The 18,178-nt window shown below is 44.2% G+C and overlaps 1 protein-coding gene across 1 annotated transcript in view; it reads left to right on the top strand.

The window, feature by feature from the left end:
• Positions 1–2,960: 2,960 nt before the first annotated feature.
• LOC123741736 (uncharacterized) overlaps positions 2,961–18,178 on the top strand; it is a 41,221-nt gene continuing 26,003 nt past the window's right edge. Inside the window, exon 1 of the mRNA XM_045715701.1 lies at positions 2,961–3,092. The gene's annotated coding sequence lies outside the window, so the exon portion shown is untranslated. The remainder of the gene's footprint in view (positions 3,093–18,178) is intronic.

Here is an 18,178-nt window from a genome sequence, read left to right as displayed (position 1 = left end):
ACAATTCTACAAAAGCCCAGGTAATTTTATAAACAACACAATTAGAATATGACACACCTAGGCTATAACAGTGTAACAATTGCAAGCAAGTGTATGCTAGGTCAATATTAAATTCTGCATGCAATGTCTAAATTCAATGTATGTAAATATGAGGCTTTGTGCGCATATCTATTTATGGAATGGCTTTTAAAATTAAAATGTTAATTATGCGGTTGGTGTTATTTAAAACCAAATGAATAGGCCTAGCCCAAACTATTATTATTATAACACAATAATTATATTTAGAGTATATATTTGCAATTGGCATGAGGTGGTCTACCGAATAGACTACAGTTTATTTTCCTACATTTTTATTTTACAAAGACAAAACTGCATTATGTAGCGGCATAATCGTTTTGGTCGAGATTTATTGATCGACGACGCATTTAATCAATTTGTAAATGAGCAATCATTGTAGTTGCTTGAGTCGTTTATTTTACAGGAGACCTGATATTAAATGAATTCGCCCTATTTCATGTTACATGGCCGCTCTAACATGTATTTATTTTTGTATTTACCTCGATTGTCTGTTGGCAAATCATTCTAAATGGTTCAACCGTCAATTTAGTTTATGTAGGATTAGTAATATAGCCTCCACGCCGTGGTGATATTTGAATAGGGAATAATGTTTACAATCGTTGCCCTGCTATGGTGTATTCCCACCCCGCCAGGTTTGACGTGGATGGGCGCCTCTCCCGCAGCATGATCCGACCCAATAAAAGATCATTTGATTTATCATCCGAGTTCCTGTGTCCGAACGGATTCTGCAAATGAAATATGCAATGCGACTGAATTATTAGCGTCGATCATTTGAACCTGTTAGCAAACAAGATAGTTTTCGTGAATAAATTCACATAGCATGAGTCCGACACAGCTTTGTGTAGTAAGCTAGGCTACCAACCACAAAGCGTTTCCCCTATTACGCTGTAATAAAAATGGTCATAGCCCACTCGCCACAAATAGCCATGGCGTCTTCGCATTTCTAAAAGGTAATATAGGTTTTCAATCAGGTTGTTCTTAGATAGTCTTGTTTTAGTCGTCAAACACATGTAGGCGGGCGGTTTATGACTTTATATCAGCCCGGTGAAGGACTGTAGCAAGGCTAATGGCTGACTGCAAGCAGTTTAAATGTGGAGACAAAGACCGTCTTCGCCACGGTCATTCACCTTGGATTTGTAGTACTAGAATTTGGGGGATTCAGCATTTTTCATGTCAAAATCAAACCATTCACGATGAAGAAACTTGAACAGCATATTTATACATAGGGATTTATATTAATAAAAATATTTGGCTAATACTTCCAATGTTCATGCAAATATTGTTTTAAATAGCTGGCTAGGCTGCACTGTTTACTTATTCCGTGTACAGTCAATTAATAAAGTAAGAACATAACCAATGTATAGCATTTTACAGATTAAGGAATATTGGTTTAGCCCTATACACATTACATGCTCTTGTACTTGATTATACTGAGAGAGAGAAAGCTCGAGTGATAGGCTATATTGTATTTATGCAGTAGCCTAAAGGCTAGAGGTTATATTAGGGTTGCTACTCTTTGATTACCTGAAATAAAAGCGTAAATGGGTCACGAAAGATGAGGAGCTGGAGAGCAGCAATTTGCATGGACAGTTTGGACACGCACAAGTTCTTGATTAATTGATAACGACGTTTCGGACGACGTGCATTTTGATGTGTAATTTTCACATGGGGGTTTCTGTAAAATTACTTAGCAGATATTTCACATATGTGGAAATAATCGCGTTACAGTCAAGCGTGGACTGTCCAAGACTATCCCATTGTTAGGCCTATGCATAGACCAGCATTTTGACACGAGCCGAGAAAATATACATGATCAACTATACATTTATTTTTAATAATGAACATGCCTGTATTATGGTTGAATAGTCAAAGACCATATGATCAGGAGAGAGCAGTGTTCACCTAGAGATATTAATGCACATTTAGGCATAATCAATTGGAAATAAAAAAAATCCTTAATTTTGTGCGGTTTGAGCATTCTGTCTTATAAATCATGCATTTAGTTCATCAATAGCATGTCCTTGTCCCAATAATTCTCAATTTATCTAATTAAATGTGCTAAATGCACGTCTCCACAGATTAAACACTATTTGCCAAAATTGACAGCTGACAAAAGTGAATGTATTGATTGTTCTGATGAACTGTACGATAAGGTATGAATAAAATAACACAACTATGGGCTATGACATTTACAGCCCTCAGTGCACAAAGTAAGACCTTGAACAGACTACAGAGAGACCTGATGTGTTCAAGCCAGGCTCCAACGGGTTCAGTGCTACATCAAGGAAGGCCTTTCCCTCAATAGCATAATCAATTGAGATTTCAGTAGGCCTATAGGCCTGCCTGTCAGTCGCATTAAACCCTTGGTCCGTCGTATACGGTTGTAGAAAACAAAGATTTGGGTGGTTGTTCTTATTGTTGCTGATCCCGTGTTGTTTTCTTGCAGCGTTTACACTCCCTCAAGGAAGGGAAGACTGAACAACGCTTTTGTCTCAACCGTTCACTGCTTCTGCATAATAGTTCTGAATATCTGAAGCAGCCTGTGACATGTATAACTGTATAGAACAGTAAGGCAAATAACACATTAACACTATTCCAGCATATGACATCAACAACTGTAGGCCTTTAGAATGTTATCATTTTCTAAACATTCTCTCTGTCAATCAAAACCCTTTTTTATTTTTATTTCTTGCAGAAAAGATGATTCGGGGCTACGTTTTTGGCTGGAGAAGCTTTCGACCAACAAAATGCAATACTTAGACCTATAAAGGATTATTATATGGATTGCATTTGATTATCTTGGTCTCCCCGCTGGATTTCGGATTATTCACCTTTCGCCAGTATGGAGGGACGGGATTTTGCTGCGCCTGCCCACCTCCTGTCGGAGCGGGGCGCGTTGGTACACCGCGCCGCCTCTCGGATCGCCTCCACCGGCCACAGTTCAGTACAGCATGGCGGTCATTTCCCGTCAGGAAAATACTACCCTTCTCACATCCCAATGGCTCCGCATTCAGGTTGGTAAAATATATATACGTGTTGTTTCACCATAGACCATTTTGAACACAATGAAAATATATCAGTCCATCGAATTTGTGCCAAATGTCCCCAATCCTCCTGTATGCATTGCGCCAGATAATTAATTAGCTCGCGAGGTTGGCAGCTAAGGGACGTTACTAACGAATTTTGCACAAAATATGTCCAGAATGATTTTGCGGTATAATTATGATTTACACTACATGATTTGTTCATGTTGTTTTAGTGGTTTCATAAACCCCGGGTTATATTATGCTGCATCATGCATATGTAAAGCAAGCACATATTACAAATCCGTGGTGTTCTATTACGCACACGCTGTGGGCTACTGTAAACAAAATGTCTGCTACTGTACTTCACCATTTGTTGATGTTGATTGGGTGAATTGTAATTTGGTTTAATGGGCCACATGTAATAAATGTGGCAACTTTGTGGAGTCAATTGTACCCTATTGTTGCGGCCTATTTCATTTAAACCTTGTGGTCTAATGAATTAGACAATTGGTCGTTTTTACCAAATGCACGTTTTTTTTACGCAGCTCTCCGGCGTCCTCCCATTTTTCTTTAATGACATGCTGGTGATTCTGAGTGATATTCATGAGTGTCATGCTGCTGTGGTTGATGGCAAGCACCCGAACAAAAGCCTGGGCGTTCACTGTTCACGGAAGTGCGTACTGCGACTGAAGGGGGATCTAATGTATGTAACCAGACATATAGGCATAGCCGCGGGAAAATCCTCCTTCTATATCGGGCATTCGCAGTGCATGCGTCAGTGACTTAGGTATCTATTATCGAAGTGTACTGCATGTAAATAGGCACGGGTGTCAACATGGAGTGCCTGCGTGCGTGGATTCGTGCGCGCGTGTCCCCACTGGACGACCAACTGTATTATATAGGGACAACCAAAACATGGTGCAACGTTAGAAGTTCATATTCACACCAGTTACATTTTAGGGTATGGGAGGAGCTTATCAAAGTTTGGGGAGACCCCACTGGGCACACACTGGTTGAATCAACGTTGTTTCAACGCCATTTCAAGAAATGATGTTGAACCAATGTGGAAGAGAAGTTGAATTGACATCTGTATCCAGTGGAACAACACCACAAAATAGTTGGATTTAGACATGTCACATTAAACTGCATAACATATATCATTCAAATAATATTTTGTTGTTGTCACAATTTTCACAAATAATCATTGTCATTATGATATACCCACTTGCAACTTTAAGGTCATTGGGGTCACCATAAAGGACAACAGCACCATATTTCTTATATGTTACAGGCAGGTGCGGGGAATGGTTAAATAATTAAATCATCTATAGAAGTTATTGAATATTTGATTCATATTTGGCAAAGGCTGAGTCATCGTTTCCCCTACTATTTCCCTGTTTCTGAATTATGCTGAGACGTTGCATTTTGGAGTCCCCCATAGTGTTGATTTAAATATCCTGCTATGCTCTTCTAGTACAGTGTCATTTGTCGAAATGACATCTGATTATAGCAATTACACCAATTCTAATATAAATATGTTTTTTTTTATATACATTATTGGAATGTACTGCACACACTGTATACATTATATCAAAATCAATATACATTTGTTGACAAGGGGCTCACGATGCCTCTTCCCGTCTGTCTGTCAGGCATGCACTCCTGGCCTTTGCAGGAGATTGTGACGCGGTTAGCTCTTATAAAGGGCAATATGGCAGCAGGTCTGGGTATGTCTGTGAATGCCTGGTTGGTGCTCTAGGGGTTTTCCTGGCATTCCCCCTAACCACATAGACAACAGCTACAGTGCAGTGGTTGAAGGGAGGGAGAGTGATTTGGAAAAAAGGCAAACCATATATTTTTTAGATGGATTATACTTTTGTCAGTTGATTTTTACAATTTGTAAAGTTAACTATTGTGTTTTTTCAATCTCTCATTGATAACCAGTTGGTGTGCACCTCATGTGGAGTTCCTGGCAAAATCCATAATTTGAAAATGTTAGGTATTTTTGCCCACTGGGTCCAATCTCTTCCCAGTAAACTGGGAACATTCCTAGGACCTTAGCTAATGTTCTACATTAAGTTCTAGTTAGCGTTGTTATCTAACATTAGAATGATAACATCCCAAAACATAAAAATCATGTTTTTCATAACAAAATATTTTCTTCTTCTTCAGAAAGTCATTAAATGAAATATCCTTGAAATGTCTCCTCAGATGCACTAAGATGTTGTGCACAACATCTGTAACAACCACCACAGAACATTCCCCAGAGGTTGTTGTTAGGTTTCCAGGTAATGTAATAACAAAATTTGTTCTGGGAACGTTCGTGCAACATCGGGTGAATGCTTTATACAAACATTGTATAATCATCAGCACAACTGGCAAGTTTTTGAATATTAGAACTTTTGGGGCAACCTAATTTTATTTCCTTTTATAGTCATTTAGCCCTAATGAATGTTCTGGGAACATTCACAGAACCAATTTCAGTTTGCTGGGTTATTCGTCAACGACTCAATCTAATTGATTTTGATGTAAGGTTGTTGGAAAGAATAGACAGTTGTAGGCCCATTTAGAAACACCATCGGATCCAGCCAACGTTTTTGAACAGGTGCATTAAGATATTCTTGCAATAAATCACAAAATCATGGCAATTACATAACGTTAAAGATGGCTAGCATTCAGCTTTACTATTCATTGATTTCACTAACACCAGATTGTTTTTAAGCTATTCACAAATCCACTGATTTGTTACTGTATGGTTTTTTGTTGTTGTCTTGATTTATTATTTTGATACCAGAATTGGTCCTTTGATGTTTGGAACACATAAAGCAACCTATTGGATGAGAATTTGAGTATAACTGATGAATTAGTGTAAAAAAAAAAAAAAAACTGATTTAAAAAAATGTGATTTATAAAATGTGATTTGTTGATGAAGCAGCTAGATGCTCTCTTATCAGTGTGTAGGGACTTCTACCGAATAACCTGAACAGGACAGAGCTACATATTTCACACAGCTACAGACAATACCATCAGGCATTTATCATTTAAGCAGATTGAATGGGTTCAACCTGTTGGGGCTACAGGTTAGCAATGAACCCCGAGCCGGGATTGCTAACAAGGCTGGAAATTCAAAACATCAAAAATCTAATAATTTCAATTTCTCAAACAATCAACTATTTTACACAATTTAAATGATAAACATCTCCTTAATCTAACCACATTGTTCGATTTTCAAAGAGGCTTTACGGCAAAAGCATAAAGTTAGATTATGTTAGGACAGTACATAGCCACAAAAGTACAAACATCCATTTTCAATTCAAGGTCAGGCGTCACCAAAAGCAGAAACCAGCTTGAATTATGCACTAACTTTTGTCAATCTCCATCAGATGACACTCCTAGGACATTATGTTATACAATACATGCATTTTTTGTTCCATCAAGTTCATATTTATATCCAAAAACAGCATTTTACAGTAGCGTGAAATTCAGATTTTTTTCTTCTCTGAAATGCTTCCGGTGAACATAACAAAATTACTATTCGAAAACATTGGTAAATTATAATATTGTCATTCAAAGTATAATATATTATCATCTCGTAATTGCTACCGAATGGCCAGATCTCAAAATAACTTTAGCGGGAAATCACATTTTGCAATAAACGGGGTGCTATGCTAAGAACAACAGGCTATGCTATACAGTTAGCATCATCTAAAATCGATAATAACATTGTAAATATCCCCTTACCTTTGATTATCTCCATCAGAAGACTGGCATCCCAGGTCCGGAAGGCATCACAGGTCCGGAACAAATGTGGTTTCTTTTGACAAAGTTCATAATTTATGTCCAAATAACACCAAGTACTTAGCGTTCATTATGCTCCCACAAAACGTGGTGGGGGACTGTAAAATCACGCCGAAAAGCTAAAAAAACCTACTAAATAATCTATTTATGTTCGTTCAAACATGTCAAATGTTGTTTAGCATTAATCTTTTGGTCCATTTTTAACGTTAAACATCAGTAATATTTTCACACAACCTATCCTATGTCGAGATAAACAATGAAGACAAAACTCACGTTTCTCAGATTTATGCGCAGGCGCAAAAAAATGAAGTGATGACATGTCAACTTCCTTGGATTCTAATTTGCTCTCTGTTTATCATAGACGCTTCAAACAACTTTATAAAGATCGTTGACATCTAGTGGAAGCCGTAGGTGTTGCGAAATGAATCCTTTCTCACTATGGTATCTATAAAACAATGACACTAAATAGTACAGTCACAAAATTCACATTTTTTTTAAATCTATTTTTCACAGGTTTTTGCCTGCAATATGAGTTTTGTTATACTTACAGACACCATTCAAACTGTTTTAGAAAATTCAGAGTGTTTTCTATCCGAATGTGTTAATAATATGCATATCCTAGCTTCTGAGTTGGTGTAGGAGGCAGTTAAAAATGGGCACATATTTTTTTCAAAATGTCTCAATACTGCCCCCGAGCCCCAACAGGTTTAAGCACTTACAAATTTGTAACATATTGTACAAATTGGAATTTGTTACATATCATACAGGATTATACAAATGTTTTTTATTGCAGGATGTAACGTGATACCAAATGGATGATGTAATACACAATTGTGCACAGTTTTCAAGGACCTGTTTTGGCTCATGAGCGCTACTTTCAGAACTACTTGGTGAAACCTTTCTAATGGAACTTTAAGAAATAACAAAATGTGGAAATAGATTCTCAACAAAATGTGGACTTAGACCATCCAACACAGACTCAATATTCCTACTGTACGTGGCTGAAATCCCATTTTAACATCTTCAACGAAACAGGTTTCTTTTGTCTTCTAGGAGTCATTAGTGTCTCTTCAACTGTTTTGTCCTGGGCACTACTACCATTAGGGAAAACAGATCACCTTGTTTGCTGAGTGTGTTGAATCCTTCAGTTTTCTCTGTGCTTTTCCCCCGGGGACTAACTCACACACTGGTTCCCATGAATACTTTACAAAAAGCATTAATATTTCAGAGTTGGTGTAAAAATGCATTCAGAAGCAGGTTTGTGCTGTGGCTCCTTGAAAGAAGTTCCTCTGTCTGATTTTAGGGGTGTTTATCATCAACCATCTCTCTCCACTCTGGCTGCTGAAAGACGTCTGTAAACTGGCGCTGCTGTTGCGACTCCCTCTCTTGGCTTGGTAACCGCTCTGTTCCTCGCTGGGTTACGATATTTCGACATGTTTTGGTAGGAAACGCACACTGTCGGTTCCACAGAAGGGGGATTTCAGTTGCAATCTGGGCCCCTGTACAGAGAGCCATAAGGAAGTCTATATTCTCTCACTTGTCTGTTGAAGCATGTTGCTGAACCAACTAGACATGTATCTGCCACTGTCTCTCTTCACCCAGAGCGGCCAGACAGTCATTTGTCCTGCAAGTCAGGTGGTCGATGTGTAGCCTGTACTAGTCTAGCAATGTCCTCGCTGAATCTGATGGAATAACTATTCCTCTGTTCCTATACACACACAGAGGCACAGATTCTACTTATTTGTGTTGGGTCATTTCATTCTGCCACAAAGCTAAATATACACCGTATTCATTCAAACGGTTTTCTAACTACCCTTCTGGTTGTTTAGCAGAGCGAAGCACAACCGACCTGATAGCAGAAAACTAGGAGACACAGTGGAGCTGTCTTTACTGCTGCCATTTATGACCTGGGGGTCATCTTTCAGCCATACTGTTCTGATCATTGGGGTGCATCTGGGAGGTGTGTCTGTTAAAACAGTAGGGGGGTTAGGGTTAGGGTTGATAGAAGGGCTTCGGCCCTGGTGGGGACCGTGCATGGCTAAGAGCTGCTCTCAACACCCCATGTAATCAACGGTCATATTTATGTCACATTCTTAAAGACACAAAGGGACAGAGAGACAAACAGACGAACACACTCACACTCACACTCATACACACACCGGCACACACGCACACGCACACGCACGCACACACACACTCGCTCCTCTTCCCTTACACGTCCCACTCTCTTCTCTCTGTTTTCTTCTCTCTTCTCTCTCTTTCTCTCTCTCTCTTCTCTCTTTCTTCTCTCTCTTTCTTCTCTCTCTCTTCTCTCTTTTTCTCTCCTCTCTCTTCTCTTTTTCTTCTCTTTCTCTCTCTCTTCTCTTTCTTCTCTCTCTCTTCTTTCTCTTTCTTCTCTCTCTTCTCTCTCTTTCTCTCTCATCTCTCTTTCTTCTCTTTCTCTCTTTTCTCTCTCTTTTCTCTTTTCTCTCTCTTTTCTCTCTCTTTCTCTCTCCTCTCTTCTCTCTTTCTCTCTTCTCTCTTCTATCTCTTCTCTTTTCTCTTCTCTCTTTGCCTCTTGCTGTCCTTGGTCCTCTGCTCTGTTTCAACCCCCCATTCTGACCTGGAAGAGGCTTGTCTCTGGGAAGCCAGTGGTCTCACTCTGACCAGGAAGAGCCTTGTGTCTGGGAAGCCAGTGGTCTCATTCAGATCAGGAAGAGCCTTTTGTCTGTGAAGCCAGTGGTCTCATTCTGTCCAGGAAGAGCCTTGTGTCTGGGAAGGCAGTGGTCTCATTCTGACCAGGAAGAGCCTTGTGTCTGGGAAGGCAGTGGTCTCATTCTGACCAGGAAGAGCCTTGTGTCTGGGAAGGCAGTGGTCTCATTCTGACCAGGAAGAGCCTTGTGTCTGGGAAAGCAGTGGTCTCATTCTGACCAGGAAGAGCCTTGTGTCTGGGAAGGCAGTGGTCTCATTCTGACCAGGAAGAGCCTTGTGTCTGGGAAGGCAGTGGTCTCATTCTGACCAGGAAGAGCCTTGTGTCTGGGAAGGCAGTGGTCTCATTCTGACCAGGAAGAGCCTTGTGTCTGGGAAGCCAGTGGTCTCATTCTGACCAGGAAGAGCCTTGTGTCTGGGAAGGCAGTGGTCTCATTCTGACCAGGAAGAGCCTTGTGTCTGGGAAGGCAGTGGTCTCATTCTGACCAGGAAGAGCCTTGTGTCTGGGAAGGCAGTGGTCTCATTCTGACCAGGAAGAGCCTTGTGTCTGGGAAGGCAGTGGTCTCATTCTGACCAGGAAGAGCCTTGTGTCTGGGAAGGCAGTGGTCTCATTCTGACCAGGAAGAGCCTTGTGTCTGGGAAGGCAGTGGTCTCATTCTGACCAGGAAGAGCCTTGTGTCTGGGAAGGCAGTGGTCTCATTCTGACCAGGAAGAGCCTTGTGTCTGGGAAGCCAGTGAGTGGTCTTTCCTGACACTTCTGTTTCAGCCAGTCTCCTCTGCCCCGGGGCCATTGTTGCAGAGGACCAACTTTGTGTGTTTTACTGTGTGTTGTTAAAGATAAAACACCCTCTCCTCCCTCTTTATTGTTTTCTGCTAGGATGTCCCTGTCAGTCCCCTGGCTTTTAATGTCCTGGCTGGCTGGATATCCGAGCAGATCGCCTCTTCAAAGGTTAGCACTTCTGTCTGGCTTCAACCCCCTTGTATTTTTCCTTCCAAAGGGGAATAAATCACTTTACAATGGGTTTTATTGAATGCCTCATTGCTGGAATATCCCAATGGCCTGGGGGGCTGGTGGGGGGGAGGAGGGCATCAAAGACAAAACACAGGTGTTTGGTGGAGTTAGGAAAGTGGCTTGTCTTAAAAAGAAACCTTGGTGGGTGAGGGGAGTGGAGTGGATGAAGGTTGTTTGTGAGATAGGATGGGACTGGCGCCGTCTTGGCCTTGCAGTGTGTTGTGAACACTGAGTTCTCTTTCACTCCCCCGGTCACTGCTGATAGTCTGGCCAGAAGGGGAGGGCCGGGGGCGGGGCCGGGGGGGGCGGGGGCGGGGCAGTGGCTGCAGTGCCTCCACTGTAATTATTTGGTGCCAACTCTCAAAATCACAAGCAGTTTTGGGATTTGGCGAAGGGAAAATAATAAAGCTCCTAGACCTACCTTTGAAGTCTGAGCGAACAAAAAAATGACATCTTAAATAGCCCACAAAATATGACATTAAAAAGCAACTTGTTTCAGGGAGCCGCTGTGGTGGGAGTGTAGTGACAGAACGTGGGTCTTATGCCAAGTTGCATTTGGCCACGGCTCTTTGTACTTATGCCTCGTGTTCTCCACCCTCTCTGGGCCTCTGTAAAAGCGTGTTGGCCTCCAAGCCTCCAGCCTTCCAGAGTCACTGGGCTTGTTTGTGTGGATTGTCGTGAGATGACATGACCGTCACGGAGCAGACATGATGTCATGAGGTGTCTCGTTAGATAGCTGGCGATCATCTGGCATGGTGGCACCCTACACCTGGCTGAAACACACACCTGGTGGGGAGGGATCGACCGGCTGCTGCCACCAGCTGTCACCCTGCAGCCTGCTTGCTAACGTTACTCCCCCTGGAAATCAGTCTACACTGCTTCCCAGGAAATCAGACTACACTGCCCCAATGGAATTCAGTCTACACTGCCCCCATGGAATTCAGTCTACACCGCCCCCATGGAATTCAGTCTACACTGCCCCCATGGAAATCAGTCTACACTGCCCCCCTGGAAATCAGTCTACACTGCCCCCCGGAAATCAATCTACACTGCCCCCCTGGAAATCAGTCTACACTGCCCCCCTGGAAATCAGTCTACACTGCCCCCCTGGAAATCAGTCCACACTGCCCTGCCCGCTACACCCAGTCGGTCAAGTCTTGATGGTAGGGGTAGTGGCGGTCTACTCTCTCGTCTGCCCTTAACCTGAGCTATGGGGTCACTATCCAAATTCAGTGTCTGTCCTTAACCTGAGCTATGGGGTCACTATCCAGATTCAGTGTCTGTCCTTAACCTGAGCTATGGGGTCACTATCCAGATTCAGTGTCTGTCCTTAACCTGAGCTATGGGGTCACTATCCAGATTCAGTGTCTGTCCTTAACCTGAGCTATGGGGTCACTATCCAGATTCAGTGTCTGTCCTTAACCTGAGCTATGGGGTCACTATCCAGATTCAGTGTCTGCCCTTAACCTGAGCTATGGGGTCACTATCCAGATTCAGTATCTGTCCTTAACCTGAGCTATGAGGTCACTATCCAGATTCAGTATCTGTCCCTAACCTGAGCTATGAGGTCACTATCCAGATTCAGTGTCTGTCCTTAACCTGAGCTATGGGGTCACTATCCAGATTCAGTGTCTGTCCTTAACCTGAGCTATGGGGTCACTATCCAGATTCAGTGTCTGTCCTTAACCTGAGCTATGGGGTCACTATCCAGATTCAGTGTCTGTCCTTAACCTGAGCTATGAGGTCATTATCCAGATTCAGTGTCTGTCCTTAACCTGAGCTATGGGGTCACTATCCAGATTCAGTGTCTGTCCTTAACCTGAGCTATGGGGTCACTATCCAGATTCAGTGTCTGTCCTTAACCTGAGCTATGGGGTCACTATCCAGATTCAGTGTCTGTCCTTAACCTGAGCTATGGGGTCACTATCCAGATTCAGTGTCTGTCCTTAACCTGAGCTATGGGGTCACTATCCAGATTCAGTGTCTGTCTGCCTGCAACTCAGTCATAGGGTGAACTGAAGAGGGGGGTGGAGGGCATCCCTGTTATTGACACATGGACCATTCAAACAGACAGATGTCATTACTGTAATAACATATGTCATTACTGTAATATCAGATGTCATTACAGTAATAACATATTTAATTACAGTAATAACATGTCAATACAGTAATAACAATGTCATTACAGTAATAACATATTTAATTACAGTAATAACAGATGTCATTACAGTAATAATTAGTATTATTGTAATAGCCAACATCAAAAGAATGAGACAATCATCCAATCAAGTATTCATTAGTAATACAGGACTGATTTGATCAGATTTCTCTGAAGATACTAAATGCAGTGGAGCTCGTTTGCTCACATCCCATTCCGTGAAGGTAAGGGGGGTGTTTGTGTGTGTGGAGCAGTCTGTGTCCGGAGTAGCTAGCTGGTGCTTGGCTTCGCAACAGCCACTTCTGGCTGGAGAGTCAGTGTGGTCACAGAGACGGGGCTCTTCAAACAGTCCGCCAGCCGCCCTTCCCTTCCCCCCTCCACACCATGTGGCCTGGTGCCATGGTGGAACCCTGGCCCTGCAGCACGGGGCGGCACCACAAGAACAACACAAAGGAGACTCATGGGTGAGAGAGAGCGGCATGCTGGGTAATGCCTTCCTGTATCAGGTTTCAGGGGCTTGGATTTCAAAAGTGAAATAAACAATAAAGATTAACAGTAAACATAACACTCAGAAGTTCCAAAAGAATAAAGACATTACAAATGTCATATTATGTCTATAAACAGTATTGTAACGATGTATCTCTCTCTCTCTCTCTTTCTCTCTCTCTCTCTCTCTCTCTCTCTCTCTCTCTTTCTCTCTCTCTCTTTCTCTCTCTCTCTCTCTCTCTCTCTCTCTCTCTCTCACGCCTCTCCTCACCTCTCCTTTCCTCTCCTCTGCTCTCCTCCGTAGTATCAGCCTGCTTCTCGTCAGACAGCCTCAGGCCCACCTCGGTGTGGCTGTATTGCATGTGACAGCTGTTAGATATTATTAACGGCTCATGCAGAAAATCCAGATTACTTGTTTTTAATTTAATTTCAATTTTATTATTGTAATCTTTCAGCGAAAATAACATATACACACATACTGGGCGAGGGCAGCAGGCGAAACGGGTGAGAGTTGAGACTCTGGGCTGGGGTGCATGTGTGGTTAAACCTTCCACCCCAGACAGGTGCATTGTTCCCCTCATAACAGCCCAGACTGTCCCTCCCTACTGGCTCTGTCTCTAGTGGCCCCAGAGGGCCCCTGTAGACCCCAGGGGATTGAGCTCCAATGCTTCCAGTGTGATGAGGGGTTGAATGTGGGTGTTATTTCTAGCCTACTGAGTGAAGGCTGTACTATCAGTAATATAGATAGTAATACAATATGACTGTTGTTCCTGTACTTTAGTGTTGTTCCTCTCCTAGATGACATGCTTCAGATGCGTGTCCGTCAACCTGTACATACACTGAGTGGACAAAACATTAGTAGCACACAAACACAATCCATGTCTCAATTGTCTCAAGGCTTGTAAATCCTACTTAAACCTGTCTCCTCCCCTTCATCTACACTGATTGAAGTGGATTTAACAGGTGACATCAATAAGGGATCCTAGCTTTCACCTGGTCAGTCTATGTCATGGACACACCCCCAGAGGAGGGGGTGTTGATGTTAGCTGAATGCAGATAAACCCAAATAATGGGCTGCGATTTAGTGACTGTCAGTGAAGCAGCGGGCGGCGCCGTGGTGGTGACACGCAAGCCACCTAAACAATGAGACGCTACGCCACCTCTGCTGCTAAATATATGCCGAGTTTTCTGCCATTAAATATACATGCAGCATGCCTCTCTGGGACGTGTCATCCCTTTTGTGAGAAAACAAAGATTAGCAACAGGAATTCCATTTTAATAAGTCTCGGGGGACCCTCCAACCAGCTGCCTGCTTCACAATACGACGGGGACTTGTTGCTCTATGTGCGTGCATCTGAAGTGTCTTTCCCCGCACCTCTTTTTCCCTCTCTGACGTTGATTAGTCTTCCCCCGCTCTTATCATGTTTTTTTGTGAATCCCTTGTTAAGTTGTTTTACACTAGTCACTCGTTAATGTCTGTGTGTTTCCTCTCTGTAGCGACTCCTTAGTCTCATTTTGTTTTGTAGTCATTCTTTCCCTCCTCTCCTCTATTCTGGTGTATCCCCTTTTCTGTTCCTCCCTCTGTTCCCCTTTACTGTTCCTCCCTCTGTTCCCCTTCTCTGTTCCTCCCTCTGTTCCCCTTCTCTGTTCCTCCCTCTGTTCCCCTTTCTGTTCCTCCCTCTGTTCCCCTTCTCTGTTCCTCCCACTGTTCCCCTTTTCTGTTCCTCCCTCTGTTCCCCTTCTCTGTTCCTCCCTCTGTTCCCCTTTTCTGTTCCTCCCTCTGTTCCCCTTCTCTGTTCCTCCCTTTGTTCCCCTTCTCTGTTCCTCCCTCTGTTCCCCTTTTCTGTTCCTCCCTCTGTTCCCCTTTTCTGTTCCTCCCTCTGTTTCCCTTCTCTGTTCCTCCCTCTGTTCCCCTTTTCTGTTCCTCCCTCTGTTCCCCTTCTCTGTTCCTCCCTCTGTTCCCCTTCTCTGTTCCTCCCTCTGTTCCCCTTTTCTGTTCCTCCCTCTGTTCCCCTTTTCTGTTCCTCCCTCTGTTCCCCTTTTCTGTTCCTCCCTCTGTTCCCCTTCTCTGTTCCTCCCTCTGTTCCCCTTCTCTGTTCCTCCCTCTGTTCCCCTTCTCTGTTCCTCCCTCTGTTCCCCTTCTCTGTTCCTCCCTCTGTTCCCCTTCTCTGTTCCTCCCTCTGTTTCCCTTTTCTGTTCCTCCCTCTGTTCCCCTTCTCTGTTCCTCCCTCTGCTGCCCCCCTTTTCTGTTCCTCCCTCTGTTCCCCTTCTCTGTTCCTCCCTCTGTTCCCCTTTTCTGTTCCTCCCTCTGTTCCCCTTCTCTGTTACCTCCCTCTGTTCCCCTTCTCTGTTCCTCCCTCTGTTCCCCTTTTCTGTTCCTCCCTCTGTTCCCCTTCTCTGTTCCTCCCTCTGCCCCCCTTTTCTGTTCCTCCCTCTGTTCCCCTTTTCTGTTCCTCCCTCTGTTCCCCTTCTCTGTTCCTCCTTCTGTTCCGCTCCGTTCCTCCCTCCCTCCCTCCCTCCCTCCGTTCCCTCCTGCCGTCTCTGTCCACTAGGTTACACTGCTTCCTCTCCTCTCTCTGCTCTGACATGCATACTGCATACTGGATGTGGGACAAATGACTGTGTCCTCAAGCAACAGATGTGTGCTTGTCTGCTCTGCACTGCACGCCATGCGCGGACGCTGACGCGATGAACTGACCTTGCAGGGGGAGGGGTGTGTGTGTATGTCAGCATGAGTGTGTCTGTGCATTCACACATGCATATGTGTGTGTGTGGCCAAACAGCCACACAGAGACCAGCCTAGTTACTTTACATCTAATTATAGAAACTCATTTAGATTATATGATAGAGAGAGAGAGGGAGGGAAAAGAATCGAGACCGAGAGGGAGGGAGAGAGAAAGGGAGAGAAAGAGAGAGAGAGAGCGATAGGGAAAGAAAGGGAGAGAGAGAAAGGGAGAGAGAGAGAAAGGGAGAGAAAGAGAGAGAAAGAAAGGGGGAGAGAGAGAAAGGGAGGGAGGGAGGGAGGGAGGGAGGGAGGGAAAGAAAGAAAGAGGCGCCATTGCCCAACACACTCCAAAAACTATACCTTGCTCAGCCTAAACATCAGCACCACAGGTAACTTCCACAGAGCTGTGAGCCATCTGAGAGACAAGCCATGAAGGACCTTCTACGCCATCAAACGGAACATACAATTTGACATCCCAATAAGTATCTGGCAAAAAATACTTGAATACGTTCTAGAACCCATTTCCCTTGATGTTTGTGATGTCTGGGGTCCACTCACCTGACCACTGTGACTGACCCAAAATGAAGGAAAGCTTTGACTATGTACAGACTCAGTGAGCATTGTCTTGCTATTGAGAGAGGCCGCCGTTGGCAGACCTGGCTCTCAAGAGAAGACAGGCTATGTGCACACTGCCTACAAAATGAGGTGGAAACTGAGCTGCACTTCCTAACCTCCTGCCAAATATATGACCATATTAGAGACACAGATTTCCCTCAGATTACACAGACCCACAAAGAACTAGTAAACAAATCCACAGTGTGACATCACAGCAGAAAGATTTGTGACCTGTTGTCACAAGAAAAGGGCAACCAGCGAAGAACAAACACCATTGCAAATACAAGCCATATTTTGTTTATTTATTTCCCATTTTGTATTTTAACTATTTGCACATTCTTACAACACTGTACATAGCCATAATATAACATTTGAAATGTCTTTATTCTGTTGAAACTTTTGTCAGTGTAATGTTTACTGTTCATTTCTCATTGTTTATTTCACTTTTGTTGATTTTCTAGTTCACTTGCTTTGGCAATGTAAATATATATTTCCCATGCCAACTGAGAGAGAGAGAGAGGGGTCAGCATATGGAGAGTGGGGGAGGGGCTTGTTCAGCAGGCTGACAGTCTACTGGAGAGTGGTGGAGGTGCTTGTTCAGCAGGCTGACAGTCTACTGGAGAGTGGGGGAGGGGCATGTTCAGCAGGCTGACAGTCTACTAGAGTTGGGGGAGGGGCTTGTTCAGCAGGCTGACAGTCTACTGGAGAGTGGGGGAGGGGCTTGTTCAGCAGGCTGACAGTCTACTGGAGAGTGGTGGAGGTGCTTGTTCAGCAGGCTGACAGTCTACTGGAGAGTGGGGGAGGGGCTTGTTCAGCAGACTGACAGTCTACTGGAGAGTGGGGGAGGGGCATGTTCAGCAGGCTGACAGTCTACTAGAGTTGGGGGAGGGGCTTGTTCAGCAGGCTGACAGTCTACTGGAGAGTGGGGGAGGGGCTTGTTCAGCAGGCTGACAGTCTACTGGAGAGTGGGGGAGGGGCTTGTTCAGCAGGCTGACAGTCTACTGGAGAGTGGGGGAGGGGCTTGTTCAGCAGACTGACAGTCTACTGGAGAGTGGGGGAGGGGCTTGTTCAGCAGGCTGACAGTCTACTGGAGAGTGGGGAGGGGCTTGTTCAGCAGGCTGACAGTCTACTGGAGAGTGGGGGAGGGGCTTGTTCAGCAGGCTGACAGTCTACTGGAGAGTGGGGGAGGGGCTTGTTCAGCAGGCTGACAGTCTACTGGAGAGTGGGGGAGGGGCTTGTTCAGCAGACTGACAGTCTACTGGAGAGTGGGGGAGGGGCATGTTCAGCAGGCTGACAGTCTACTAGAGTTGGGGGAGGGGCTTGTTCAGCAGGCTGACAGTCTACTGGAGAGTGGGGGAGGGGCTTGTTCAGCAGGCTGACAGTCTACTGGAGAGTGGGGGAGGGGCTTGTTCAGCAGGCTGACAGTCTACTGGAGAGTGGGGGAGGGGCTTGTTCAGCAGACTGACAGTCTACTGGAGAGTGGGGGAGGGGCTTGTTCAGCAGGCTGACAGTCTACTGGAGAGTGGGGGAGGGGCAGAGTGTCTAATACATGTAGTCTGACCTCCATTCAACCTCAGTGTTGAACTATCAAA

This window comes from Salmo salar, chromosome ssa03, assembly GCF_905237065.1.
Source record: "Salmo salar chromosome ssa03, Ssal_v3.1, whole genome shotgun sequence".
Lineage (NCBI taxonomy): Eukaryota > Metazoa > Chordata > Actinopteri > Salmoniformes > Salmonidae > Salmo > Salmo salar.
Note: the sequence above shows the minus strand (reverse complement) of the source record. Positions and strands in the feature narration are given on the sequence as shown.